This window comes from Rhea pennata, chromosome 2 (assembly GCF_028389875.1).
Source record: "Rhea pennata isolate bPtePen1 chromosome 2, bPtePen1.pri, whole genome shotgun sequence".
NCBI classification, from domain to species: domain Eukaryota; kingdom Metazoa; phylum Chordata; class Aves; order Rheiformes; family Rheidae; genus Rhea; species Rhea pennata.
The window spans coordinates 21,204,355-21,217,257 of record NC_084664.1 but is presented as its reverse complement, the minus strand read 5'-3'; the positions used below and the strand labels follow the sequence as shown (position 1 = coordinate 21,217,257).

Here is a 12,903-nt window from a genome sequence, read left to right as displayed (position 1 = left end):
GAAATCATAAATATCTAAAATGTTTCACAAATTCTCATCATAAGTAAAGCACAGCTTTGAATATTTGAAATCCAGAAATACTCAGAGATCTCTGTGGCCCATAAGATTCCATTTATTCTGTGCCTGCAAATTAGTTAGCATCTATGAAATTTGTTTGGCAGTTACAGTGTGTTCAGACAGAGAAACAAGAGGTGAACTGCAAGCTTTGTGGTGCACCTTCAAAACACCAGTCACACGCTCATTGAATTCTGCTGCATGGAGTAAACAAGGGTTAGAAAATGAATTTCTCTAAATTATTTGACAGGTTATGTTTGAATATCTGGCAAAAAAAAAAAATCACAAGTGTTTTTCAGCTGTGTAAGACAGATATATGTTCTATTGCTCCTTTCTCTCTCCTTCTGCCTGTCACATCTCTCAGAGTTTAAAGCTGGGTTAACTGAGCAGATCACCTGCCTGCTTGCCCAGGGAAAGCTTTTCAAAACACACACACAAAAACAAGAAAATCCAGTCACTAAAATCTGCAGGAGGCATATGTCCAAGTTTTTACTGGAAAATTCAGAATTGTTTCATCCTGATTTATTTTCCCGTCATTGCATACACAAGCTTCTCATAGCACTGACTTCTATTTCATAGCACTATCAAATATAACCGCTTAAGCTAATGTAATAAAAAATTTCTTGTAGAACATTTGTTGCTTACAGAAAGCACCAAGTGGCTGTCTTGGGAAGCAGCAGAGATTCTGATGTAAAAAAGAACTGAGTAGATATTGACTCATACTAGAAAAAAGAACTGACTTCATACCAGAGAAAGGTGGTCATTCTAGCAGCCTGGGCCATACCTAGTATGGTAATGTATACCAGCAAAACCTGTATCTTGTCTGCTGACACCAAGAAGGGATTACAAAAATAGAAAATAGTTAGAATTATGAAAGCAGAAAATAATGATGCAAATACCGATTGGTTTAGGACACAAGGAGTAACGCTGCTCCTGTTCTAAAAAGATACATTCAGAGCACATGCATGATTTTAATGATTTGATTTTATTCATTGCAGAGTGTAGCCTTAAAGCACTGTGTCAGGACCTTGGAACAAACCAGCCACAAAGGCTGGTCCTTCACTGAGTCACCATTGGTACCACCCACAGCATGGACAGGCAGTGGATAAATATTCCTAATCTGAGCAATGACAATATGTCTGTAAAATCATCTGGTTAAAAGCTTTGCCTAGGCTTTCTGAGACAAAATTTGTTTTTTCTTGAGAGGATAAACAGCTATTGCATTTAAACCAGCTTGTATTCATTAGCTAATGTCCAGCTGTGAGATGTGCTGAACTTCAGCACTAAACACTCATTATCTGAACATAATTTGTTGCTTTACAAACACTCAGTAAATACAGAAATGTTTATCATAAATCTTCCACTAAAATTCAAGAAATACTGTTTTTCAGAGGCCTGAGGTTACAAACAACCCACACAATATGTCAGGATGAAGGTGATGAACTCACAAGAATAGATTTGCAAAAACACTCTCTCCAGCAGTATCCAAGATCTTGGCAAATCTAGGGTAATAAATACCAACAACTAAAACTTGAGAAAGAAAATAAACCAGGGTTGAAGGATGAGCTGAGGAATTATTTCAGTGACAGAAGTTTCCACTTTATAGGCCATAAATTCAGCCCTCATCAAAGTAATTGGAAATAGTCTTGATCATATTATGTAAACAATGTACAAAGTGTAAAATGACTTGTATAATATTAGCCCATTTCCTCTGGTGTTAGATCATATTGCAAAGAAACTATTTTTAACCTAGGTTTATATAGCAGGTAACTGGAATTAAAAAGATTATGACATGATAAATAGTTTGATTTTAGTACCCAGTCTTCCTGCTTTCAGTAATGTTTTATTTGATTTTAATCAAAGTGTCTCTATAACATCTTGGCAGTGGCTTAACTATAAACAAAATTAAAAAATTGAGATTAAATTCAAGCTCTCGTATCCTCTGCTCTGTTCTTTATTCTTATGCTTATTACATTTAAAAATACAATGGAGGAACCCAGCCATTCTGTAGTCAGAATTAATTAGGAAAATTGTTGCCTGCAGAGAAAGAACATAACAAAAATACAAGCAATCTGAAAGCAGATTTAGAACTCTTACTAGTAAGATTAGAAATAGATAGTTATTAAGATAGGGAGAGAGACTACTTAGAAAAATTTCAAAAACGCATCCCAGTGATATTCAGCCTAAGGGCTAGGGGCCTAACTAAGGAATTTAACGAACCATAAGCAATTACTTTTGAAAATTCAAGACAGTGGAGATTCCATAAAAGCAATTCTATTATCTACACTCTAGCCTCAAAAAAAGACAGTTATGGCAGCTAACCACTTAGCAACCACTTTGCTTCAATCTCAAATAAATGAGAGAAGCCTGAACGTGGCCACATAGAAAGCTAGAAAAGGGGACCTTCAGTGTGCAGTTTCTAAGAGGTTTGTTCCCAGGGACGCGAGTCTGTCTTCAATTCTACTCAGAGTGAGCAATGAGGTCACATGGCCGTGTCTAGACTTCCATCTTAGCCTGAGTTTGAATTCACGCTTTTCTCAAATGCTGTAGTCTTAAATAATATTTTTATGTTGCTTTCTCCAGTTCTAGTCTGGAGCACACCAGCTGATCTTCAAGTCCAGGAAACTTAGGTGTAGGGGAAGAGCCACTGAAGATCCATGCACACACACCTAAGGGAGAACTGACCGAGGCAGGATGTGGTGTCCCTAAGTGTGGTGAAAGAAAGCAGAAAAGAAAATGTATTTTTGCAGTGCTAATAAATGTGAGCTCTAAGAGCAGCAAAATTCCTACAGAGGCCCAAGAGGAGCACCAGCCAAATCTTAGCAATGTCTGATGGAGGAGACTCCATCGCAATCAGAGACCACAGTTAAGGCTTATGCAACTGGCTTCATTTCTTAGAGCAGAGTAGAAGTTGTCCTTTCCATGATTCTGTAGAAGCTCCATTTATTTTAGGCAATGAGAGGAAAAAAAAAGATAAAATGGAAGAAATTCAGAAAGAACTGAAAGGATTTGCAACTGGCATATAAAGAAATGCTTAAGAAAATAATACATTTGGCAATTATGGAAGAGATATTAAAGCTATGCTCATGTAGAAAGCATCGTTATAAAGAAAAGACAATGGAACTGCCCTATCATGTGCTTGGTCTATCATACAGGACTATCAGTAAAATGAAGAAATCAAACATTTAGGAAACATCTGTCAGGGATAACTTTGACAATCAGATCGCAACAGTTTGGAAAAGAATATTCTCATTTATGACTTGGCACACTCAAAGCTAGTCTGAGAAATGTGCTTAGAAACACACGAAAGGTAGCCGGGCAGCATCATCTACTTACTTCTCCATGTCTTTAACTGAACAGAGCCTCTGCTGCTTCAAGGGAAATTTTCATCATCTGCTGGCACAACAGTGAGATTTTAGTCTTGAGTGAACTGACATCCACAGAACAATAAAGTTTCCCAAATGAACACTGAATTGCAAACCTACTTCTAAGACTGTGTGTGTGTGTGTGTAGGTAGATGTGTATCCACACATACAGAGAAATAATTTGCATTTACTTGTACCACTGCCAACAGCTGTATAGGATGTTTAGGATGTGAAGTATGCTGTATGAGTTTATTCTCTTGCACTAATTCCATTAATTTCAACAGAGCCAAAGTCAAGTAGCAACAAAGTTCTCAAGAAACAGGCTAGTTCTTTCAAAGATTCAGTTCTGCATCTTGCACATGTAAAATTTTCAGATGACTCTGAATAGGAGACAGTTTGAAGTTGTTATTGCTTGAACAATAAATGAAGTACTACACCAAGTCCAAGTCCAACCAGCAAAAAAAAAAAAAAAAAAAAAAAAAAATCATTATTAATGGCTGCTCTTACCTCTAGCACTTACCTTTTAATTTAAATAAACTAAATCAAAAACATGAATTTGCTTTGGATGCAATTTGAAACAAATCCAGTCATGAACACATGCTGTAAGTCACAGGAAGAGGAGGTTGGCAGGAAAATTCTGACACAGTATTAATAATCATCACTACAAAAGATTAATTTGTTTTAATAGCATAACAAAACTTTTGCTACTCTAGCATTTTTTACTGCGTATTTAACTTGATTATGCCTCCTGCACTGGCTTTCTTATTGTAGTGGTATACAGTACTTTGTACTAACTCCAAAAACTTCTAAGATATCATCATAGTCACCACCACAAGTTTCTAAGTGATCATCTATACTCAAGGAGAACACAAGCATTTTTAAGCATTGGAAGCCTTTAAGCGCCACAACAATATTTGGTCTCAATATGTTTATATTTTTAAATATTGAATTATTTTATAGTTGAGTGGTTCATCTTGTCTCAAACAGTAAAAACTGAATAATGATATTTTTGTTCCCTAGCTATTTCTGTCACTCATTTGCACCAGAATTCAGATTTTGCAATCAATCTGTATTACTAAAGCCTTCTGACTTTATATAGAAATGTTAGTTTTCATTCTAATTAAATATACAGTATTGTTATCTAAAATGTAATTAACAGTTACCAGACTGTGCCCTGTTGCTAATTCTGATTATTCATAAAACCCCTTTTAATCCTAAACTGTGGAGACTTTTTAATGGTACGCATATGCCCCCTTGTGTTAGTTTTATACAACAGACTTTTTTATTATTAAGGGAACTACTGAACCACGATTCACTGAATCCTGTAAGGCTGTTTTAAAAGCTCACATGCAGGTATTTTGCTCCTCAGCTTCCCATTCAGCTTGCCAGAGTAAAGGGGAAAATGGATATCATTATACCACTCCCTTACAGCTCCCGGACATTTTTTCTAAAACTGTGGAGAAACTTTTTTTAAAAAAAGCACAGGTAGCTACAGAGCTATCCGTGGTATGTTTATCAGGAGGATTACAGCAAATAAATGTGGTTCATGGGCACTCTCTGAATGTTTTCAGTGTCAATTGCTGCAGCTACACACGGTGGAGAGACCTCTGCCTCATTCCATCACAGCAGGAAATTGCCCAATGAAGAAGAAGAAACAGGAAAATTCTTGAAGCTCCTTGCTTCAAGAAGAAAGAAAACAAGAAATTGCAAAGGCTGTTTTTCAGGTAAATTCCAATATGCTTGGCAAACATTAGGCCAAGGGATACACTGAGTATTTTTCAAGGATCATTTGATCTGAGGCAAAAGAAACTGAATTTTACTTTGAGAACACCCCTTCTGTCTTTCTGATTTTTACAGTTGTAATCTATTGTTTGGAGACCATGAAAAATACTTGGCACAAGTGCACATTTGGGAGAAACAGTCCTTGAGCATTCACCATTCCTCCCTTTTCTGCCATCCCCAAGCAAGAATGAGTGCCAGGACTCGGTCTAAAGCAGTTCATGACAGTGCCTTCCCACTCCTGTCTGCAGCTCCTTCCAGCTTCTCCACCCCATGTCTGCAGCCACCACCCAGCACACTGTCCCAAAACCACCCCAGCCCTTTCAGCATCCTCAGCGCCTCTCACTTTTCTTTCTGTAGCTGTTCTCTGACTTCCAGATAATACGTTTCCCACGTATTATCTCTCCAGTCAACAGCTATTACTCTGGACAGCTGCAGAAAAGACATAAGCACCTAGACAGGCTGTGGCTGACAGCACAGCAGAGACACTGGTTCAGACAGCACCTACGCTGCCTTGGGAGATCAGTGATGCACCACATGAGATAGAGAAAGCCAAAAATTTACAAAAAGCAACTTACAGGAAAAATAAATATATGTAGAAAAAGATATGCAGGGCTCAGAAACCTGCTGGTGTCACTCTATCATTTCAAGGGCTTAGGGACAGCATGGGGCTTTGACTCAGTATGTCCTATGTGGCTGGGCACATGTCACAGGAAGAAAAATTGACTGTTTTGTTTATATTTGTTTGCTTGCTAAAATGCTATTTATCTATTCCAATTAAATAAGAGGAGATACTTTCATGCTTTTAAGGGAAAAAGTCAAGCAGACAACTTTCCTTTAGACTATAGCAGGTCATTTTATCCCAGAAGCCTGACCGCTATATTGCCAATATTTTCCCATCTGAAAAACAAACTGAACAGTCACTGCAAAAAGAAAGGAAGGAAGGAAGGAGGAGAAAGAAGACATATCCTCAGAGAGGAGTTTTGAAAGTTTTTTTTTTTTCTCTCTCATTATCACTACATTAGAGTGGCAAATATTCGTTATGCTCATCATAGAGAAGGCTAGCAGAAGGTTGGGAGGAGAGATATCAAACCAATGCAGAAGGACGGGTTATTTGGCATATATCTTAAGGCAAATGGAAGCCATTTGATACCTATGCTTATATTTTGTATTTCACTGTCCATAAAATATCATCAAGCCATACCCACTTGGGGTACTAAAGCCCAAAGCTTCAGGTTGCCTCAAACATCTTTCAGAAAAGCAGTCTGTTCTGAATTCATCAACGGATGAATAATCCAGTACTTTATTTAGTAGTTAGTTCCAGAAAAATTTCCCTTACTATAAACCATGTGCTCCTTATTTCTCATTTAAATTTGTCTAGCTTTAACTTCCAGCAATTAATCTCATAATGGTTTTCTGTTTTAAACACAGAGGGAAAGAAAAGGATTCAGACAGAACACTCTTCTCCACAAAGTTCATATGCAAATTTACATTTTGAAGGAAAAAAATAATCAACATAACTCATTTTACTTGCCAGTATTTCCCTCCCCATTAAAATATTGAGTGCAATTTCAGTATGTCTGCAAACAGAATTTGCATCACCTTTAACTTCAATTTTAAAACCAGTTTCATTCAAAGACACATATTGTTTGAAATTGGTTATATCTATTTTATTTAGGTTTGTTCATTTATCAACACACATTGAAAGAAAACATAGGCTGGTTTCAAATCAACTTTATAAGAATTTAAGTGGACTTTGGTTAAATATTTACCATATTCATTTCTAAGCAGATTCTAAGCAGCAACACACACACACACACACACAGCAGATTTCTCAATAGGAGCTGAACTAGATCATTAACCATACACAGATTGATGTTGATAAAAGTGATAAAGTTAAGCACCTAGCACTAAACACCCTTACATTTATCTAACAGGGCCACACAGCTTAATGATATTTAGGTGCCAAAAGTTGTAGTCCATAAATATTATCATTATTGTTATTAATCCAATGGGATTAATCTATTTTACAGAACAGCATCAGGCTAGCTTTAAAGAAGCTAGTTTAACGTTGAAAGCCACAATACAATAGCAGCACAGGGTTTAATACACACTTACTTTATTTCTTGGAAGAAGATAGCAAATGCTGAGGCCAAGACTGGGCCTCAAGTATCTCCAGGGCTGAGGAGCATCATATGGTAGCACAAACACCCATCCACCCCTGCTCATGATTCACAGCCCTGAATACTATGTTGAGGGTATATATCAGCCCTGTGAACAACATAAAAAGAAAGAAAGGGGGGAGAGGAGAAGGAGAAGAAGAAGTAGTGATGGTCAATTCTGTCTCTCAGAGCATGACCAGGGGAAATATTTTCATCTCTTTAAAATCAATAACTCAAATCTTCATGCAGGATTTATTTGGTCTTCTCATCATCAAAATGGTTTTGAATAAGTTAATTGTCCAAGAATAACATCCTAAATGCCAAACTATTGGCAATTCAGAATTGACATCCATTTCATTTATATAGTCTAATTAAATATTCTTAGTCTAAAGAGATAGAAAAAGAGTCAACATAGTTCTAGCCTAGTGGTTGGACAGCTGGTTTAAGGGTGAAAAAAATATGATCAATAGTCTCTAATTTACTGAATATTTCACAATTTATAGTTAAGTCTTCAGAGGATTGTGGCAATTTTCTAAGGCACATTAGAGTGTTAATATGCTGAGTGAAATTTCCAAGATAATTTTGTAACTAACCCTACTAAATTCACATATGATTTGAAAATCTCACTTGCCTCTTGGTCTGCAGGGTTCTGAAGCTAAACATATTTTAAAATCTGCCCCTTTTAGCTTGTTTTTGTCTCAGCTGAACATAAAGTACGATATAGACAAGAAATATGGCAGACTAAGAAACCTTACCCTGGACTAAGAAGCAAGGTCCAGTTATTCTGGTATGATCCATGCTTTCCCAACATTGCTTTCAAAAACCAGATAAAATTGTTTGGTACTATACAAAACCTAAGTGCATACTTGCACAAAATTCAAACTCTAAAAAGTTTTTTAAAATAAACTATGCACAGACTAGGTAAGCTTGTTCCACCTAACCTACAAAACTGCTGCCTAGTTGTAGGTCATCAATCAGGGTTAGCAATAATGCTGCAATTAATACTTGGGAGGCCTGTTATTATTTTATTAAAATATATTTATATATCTGCTTCTCAAACTGGTTCATGTAATCCTAGTCCCTAGACTAGCAATATTTAGAGAAGGAAAAGTTGCAATAAGATTGTGTTTGCACAGGGTGAGTTTGAACTTAGTGCTCAAGCTAGTTTGATTGTGACCTAAAAGTGAATATGCCCTTGTTTTGAGTGATCTTGCACTGCTTAGAACATGGTTCTGGCCTTCTGGTAGGAGGATGACTATATTCCTGTGTGTATCCCTGATCTTTAAGAACAAGCTTGGTGGTGCTGGAAAAAAGAAGGAAAGTTTACCATTAGAAAACATACATACCTAGACTGACAGAAGGCCCCCCCATGAGCAGGTCTGATGTTTACTTCTGGGTTGACCCACATGTTATGAGGACCAAGAGAAGAAAATAGTAGAAAAGTAACAAAAAGATAAGCAACAACTAGTCAAAGCAGCATCTAAAATCAGTATGTCTAAAAGCTGCTGCAGCAACAAGATCATTTCAACAAGATCATTTACTTTATGGCAAATAAACAAAGTGGGACTAAATTTGCAACTTTACTAGTCTCACAGAGCTATTATGGCAGTGTCAGCCACTTAGTTGCAAGCAACGATGAGTTTAGAAAGATTTCATAGGAGTTTTTGATAGGTTTTTGCTCTAGAGGTTGTAACTATTGTCATTACAGCAAACTTCATCCCTTTAATCACAGCTGTCTAACACAGCATCATGGCCAGTGGCACCTGAACAAGGAACACAGTATTTTTTGCTTTAGGGTAGAATAAAGGGTCTTTGAAAGGAGAATACACCACAGATGTTATTTAGGATAGCAAAGAAATATTTCATGAAGAGAAATTTATTTGAAATACACCAACATTTCCGGTCTTTTTCCCTTCTCACAAAGATAACTGCAACAGAAAAGGCAAAATGATAGCAGAGCAGAGGAAAATAATTTCAATGCTTTTTGAAGGCCAACAGAAAAGGCAAAGGATCAAAACAAAAGTTCATTTAAGTAACAGGACTTTTGTAGCTTTACAATATGAAAGAATAATTGTCAAATATTTTGCTCCAAGACTCTACCCCAGTCCTTGAATCTATTCTTTCCATTAAAAATTTTAAATTAAAATTTTGTCAAAAAACACACTAAGTCATGCTTTGGGGGACAGATCTTTTTTATCTTTTTTTTTTTTTTTTTTTTTTTTTTTTTTTTGAACAAGTTAGAAGATAATGTTTGGAAGTGCAAGCTGAATGTCAATCCAAATGCCTAGCTTTACAGCCAGCTACTTGCTTCCCCCACTTTGTATGTGGTTTGCAAAAGCTGTCCAATTCAATTTCTCCACTTCTGTGTTGAGCGAGGAATTGTTTAAGCTGCACAGCTAATTAGTTGATTATAAATTGTCATCATTTAATTCTAGCATTTTGAACTGCTAGAGTAGAAATGAAAATGACAATGACTTGAATAGTTAAGTCACTTAAATATATGAACTCATTTCACGAGGAACTACTGGTTGGCTGACCTGAGAGGCCATTAACCCGTCTAATCTGAGACATTCACGCTGTAAATAGCTAGAGTCATCAAGGTCTGCCTAAACAGTCCTTTATACCCTAATTCATTTAACGTATTTTAGTTAAATGCTTTAGTTATATACTTCTTAAGGCGAATAAAAGCCATAGAATTGGAAGACATCAAGGTCATCTTGAATCATAGGAAATACTAGTGAGGAAGAAATGTGTTTTCTTATAATGGCATATTAATCTATAGAAAGGCTGGATTCTGATTCAGAAAATCTTGTCTAACAGACATACTACCTGATGATTTCAGAACAGGAACTACAGGAACTCAAAAGTTACAATAAGTATGACAGTGGCTAGCAACAACATTTCCAAAGTGAGCAACACAGATCTATATGGAATGAAAGCTTGGATCTAACACTAACTTTTGAAGAAGGTCTAGAAGACCTTCTCTGATAAAAATTCTCCTGAATCAAGTATTCAACCAAGAATCTGACCTTCAGAGAGAATCAGGGATTTTTCTAACAATGATAGCAAAAATATAATGAAGATGCTAATCCTCTGAAGAATTGAATGAGCAAGAACTCATTTGCACTTGGATATTAGTGAAACACAGAAAAATATGATCATGTTCTTTTCCAAAAGCAGCAGCTGAGCACAAAAGCAGCTAGAATACATCCAAAAGTAAGGAGGACAACAAAAGGACAGTTGAGAGGACTGTTCATAGAGAACTGTTCATAGTGGAGTCCAAAGAAATATAAAAGCCTTGGAGGTAAGGGCATGTGTCAATCTTTGAGTTCTGCTCAAGTTCTGGTCTTGGAGAAGAGGTAGCTGAGCCATGTTGAAGTTTCTATCCTGAATGTAGGAACAAGAAAAGCTGAGTGATCTGAAGATCCGACTGGAAAAGCACTGAGCCCAGTAGATTCAGTGGCAGAGATGTAAAAGCCTGGCTGGAAGAGAAGGCAAAAGGCCAGGATGTGCAGTGAAGCCAATGTACAATAGGGGGGAGCAGGGAGAGCTGAGCGCCAAATGCTGCTGTGTTGAGCTGGCACATCAGGGGTTCAGGCAAAACTGCTGATGAACACTGGCATTTTTCAAGCAATTTAAATTCTTAGTGCTTTGAAAAGCCTCTTAAAAGTATCTCCCTTAGGCCAGGCAAAGCCGCTATCCAAAGCAACAGGTTCCTGGAGGCTGCAAGCACATCAGACAAAAAAAGATGGGGAAGGAGAAAAAAAAACAGAAAAATTACAACTTGAATCAAAGAACAATCACAAAAGCTGCCAGTAATGCGGAAGCTTTGAGAATGGATACTTAGATGCCAAGGAGGATTTTAAAGGTTAGATATTAATGCCTGGAGAGAATTGCATACATTTCTCTTTCTAGACACAAGTGGCCAAAGCTAGTAGCCAGCAGTCTTGGACATGAGCACAGGCCTCTCCATAAAATGCAGATATTATCTACAGTAGGCAGGTGAGAAAGAATCCAAAAGTTAAATTTTATAACAACAGGAATGCTCAGATTGCATTTAGGACATAGTGTATAAGTATGAATCTCCAGTTTCTGCTGTCATTGCTAAACCAGCGCCCACCATGTAACACATCATGCAGTATCTAATTTTTGGAGCAGGTGAGCTCTGTGGCTCACTTCAATCTCTCATGGTAGTCCTTCACAGTTCAGTCTTAGGAACCTGCTGTAGTGCAATGGGTCTCTCCGATCATACATCAGGAATATCCTTCCAACTGGTCACCAGAGTATGTGGTTTACATAGACTGATAACACATTCCCTGTGAAGTTGAACGTGGTTGAATTGTGTGCAAAAGCTGCACAAGAAATCTGCGGCTTTTCATCTCAGCCTTTCCTTCCCAGCTGTCTCTGGTTACCTTCTTTCTTAGGTTGACACTATGTTTCTGAGGTTATGCAATAAACCAGATCACTGAAAGGATGAGGATAGAAACAATCATTCAGGAAAAAAGAAAAAAAAAACAAAAAAAAACCCCAAAAAACAGAGATGATAGTCAATCTGGATCACATCAGTGATACTGTACCAGTATGTTTCACAAATAGCTGCACGGACATAGAGGGGAGGCAAGTTGTGGAAAAGGACTGGAAACGCAAATTGAAGGGGAAGAGGGAGAAGAGACATGACTTGTCAGAACCAATGCATCAGGCAACCATTCCCTCATCACTAAGACTGTTATGCAAAATCAACATTATTCTTGCTGATTAATATAACAGAGAAAATCAAAAGCCAAGTTCTGTGAGAGAGCAGAAATGAGGACACGTTAAAAGCAGTGAGAGCGAGAAACTCTCGGTCTGTCCAATATGCAGTGCAGAGAAGCTCCACAGGACTTTCAAGCGCCAGCTTTAACTCAAAAATTATCCACAGTGGCACAGATCCTGTTGATAATGGTAGACCGTGAGGTCAGTAAATGCAGAAAAAAACCTTTTTCATGCCAGTCATTTGATAGATTTGACACTGCTGTTGAAGAAAGGCATAATCCTTTCGGACGCTGAACATATGCCTCCTACTGACTTCACTTCAGTATCTTTCAGAAGAAGCACCTTTATCTGGAAGATATATTTAGGACAGCAACAGAAATCTAGTATTCAAGTTGCTCTAACAAATTATGGAGGGATTTAGACATAAAATGCATTCTGAGTGTTTGAGGTTCATTTTGGCAGCTCATAAGTCTTTTCTTATTGAAAAGTGATGCTTGCTACAGTATAAAGGATGGATTTTGCCATATTGGAGGCATTTCAATATACAAAAGCATTACAGAATATGGAATCAAAGCTCTATATCTAATTAAACTTCATAGGAAATGCTTATGTGCATTTCTTAAAGAGAAATTTAAGTGTGATAGGAACTGTGTTTCATTTACCTAGAATGAACTAATGAGTTCTATTTCTGGCTGTCATTTCTCCTCATTCCTCGTTAAGAGCCTTCCTCAAACTAATACTTGATAAAAATTAAAAGATTTTAATGCAGTGCATTGGACTGTGCACATAAC

The 12,903-nt window shown here is 37.2% G+C and overlaps 1 long non-coding RNA gene across 1 annotated transcript; it reads right to left on the bottom strand.

Annotated features, from left to right (window-relative positions):
* Positions 1-1,018: 1,018 nt before the first annotated feature.
* LOC134136013 (uncharacterized) lies at positions 1,019-3,448 on the bottom strand. The gene is made up of 2 exons (XR_009957409.1): positions 3,391-3,448; positions 1,019-2,759 (listed from the first exon to the last, which is right to left on the bottom strand). It is a non-coding gene; the product is annotated as an uncharacterized LOC134136013 (long non-coding RNA).
* Positions 3,449-12,903: the final 9,455 nt, after the last annotated feature.